The 1,735-nt window shown below is 45.1% G+C and overlaps 1 non-coding gene across 1 annotated transcript; it reads right to left on the bottom strand.

Moving 5' to 3' along the window:
* Window positions 1-231: 231 nt before the first annotated feature.
* Window positions 232-304, bottom strand: Trnav-cac (transfer RNA valine (anticodon CAC)). Its single transcript has one exon. It is a non-coding gene; the product is annotated as a tRNA-Val (tRNA).
* Window positions 305-1,735: the final 1,431 nt, after the last annotated feature.

Raw genomic sequence — 1,735 nt, 5'->3', positions numbered from 1 at the left:
CTAATGAGACCTCTCTTTCTAAATCGACACGCTGGTTACAATTGCTTCATGTTCTACGATTCAGGCGCATTGCTTGATTTTTACTGGTTGCAGTAAAATTAAAAAGGATTGGTTGCACGTTGATTGCTTGCGTGATGACCCCTGTAACTACATTACCTAGCCTCCACTGATGCTCAGGTCTCTCCTCGACGCTACAAAATAACAGCCCCGCCTGAAAGAAAAAAAAAAATGTGTTTCCGCCCGGGATCGAACCGGGGACCTTGCGCATGTGAGGCGCACGTGATAACCGCTACACCACGGAAACGGGCTGAGAGCCGCACCCTTGGACGTGGTGTCGCACCGCACTTCTCAGTAACGCTACTGACATTGCGTACGGTTACAGTGAACTAGTTTACTGTAGCAAGGTGACGACATTCAAGGTTAACTTCTTGGGAGCACACCAGAAAGAAGTAAGTTTTTTTTTTTTTTTTTTTTTTGTTGAAGCTAAGTATAGAACACCCACTATTCGTCGGTCTAGCGTGTCTGACCTGTAGCAGGTCTAGCCAAACGTTTGGGAGGCCTTCGCGCCGAGGGGGTGTTTCCTAACGCACGGGACGTAGTAGTGCTGGTAGGGCTCTCAAAGCGAACGAGCGGCGCGCAGAGTTTGAAAAAAAGAAAAAGAAGAAAGTAACATTCGCGGGTCGTAAAGAACACTTGAGCGGCCTTCGTTGAGAGGAGGTGCTTTCCAACGCACGAGAGCGTAAGCGAATAAGCCAAGCGCGGGAAGTTTGAAAAAAAAAATCGTTTATTGTAAAAAAGAAAAAAAACACTCCTTCCTGTCCACGGAAGTTCAATGCAGCCCGGCAGTTCTCCAACGCACGAGAGGACGGGCAAGCGCAAAAGTACATACAGTATAGCTACGTAAATCTATCTAACGATAGATGTAACTTTTTAGCAGCACGTTAAGAATTACGTAATCTATCGCGCCTTTTCTGCTCGCTTCCTCTGCCCCAACTCAACGGGATCCTGAAATGAGGTATCCGACCACGCGCTCTTTCTTTTTTGTTAGTTTTTTTTTTTTTTTTTGCAGAATAAAGTTATCTCTCTCTCTCTTGCTCTCTTCTCTCTCTCTTTCTCTGGTTAAACTACGCATCCCAGCTTTTACCACCAACTAAACTAGGGATCCGGGTTTTCGGCGTTTATCTTTGGCAAAATTCGGAGGGTGTTTCTCGGAGTTCGTTTTTTTTAGCAAAATTTCGGTGCTTTTTGGGGTTTATATCTTGGAAATATCCAATTCTCCGAAATTCAGATTTTATTCCGCTGTATTTTAAATACTCCAAGTCATGGCTGTAATGATAGCTGAACACGGACACCTCAGCACGCTCGGAGCAAATATTTATTGTCACAAAGGCATGAATGGCAGACACGCATATATGAACGCAAGCACGAATAGTTAAAGACAAAACATACAGGTTTCTCCTATTACCGCCTTAAAGCGTGTAGTAATACACGCTAGCTTACTTTACGAGACTTTTGTCGCTGATGGAAGTGCGTTCCTTTCAATTTATGATTCTCAGCCTAGCAAATGCAATTACAACGTTTGCCCTAGAAATGGGTAGAGCGAGAAGCCTCAGCGCGTAGCGAGAAAACACTGACCGCTGCTCGGTGTTCTCCAAGACGAGAGGGGCTCAACAATGTTACTTATTGCGTAGCTGTGGCAGCTTGCAAAGTTTATACCGGCCAAACCGACCGATTT

Source organism: Haemaphysalis longicornis, unplaced genomic scaffold, assembly GCF_048455015.1.
Source record: "Haemaphysalis longicornis isolate Haplotype H1 unplaced genomic scaffold, Haemaphysalis longicornis Haplotype H1 scaffold_4, whole genome shotgun sequence".
NCBI classification, from domain to species: domain Eukaryota; kingdom Metazoa; phylum Arthropoda; class Arachnida; order Ixodida; family Ixodidae; genus Haemaphysalis; species Haemaphysalis longicornis.
Note: the sequence above shows the minus strand (reverse complement) of the source record. Positions and strands in the feature narration are given on the sequence as shown.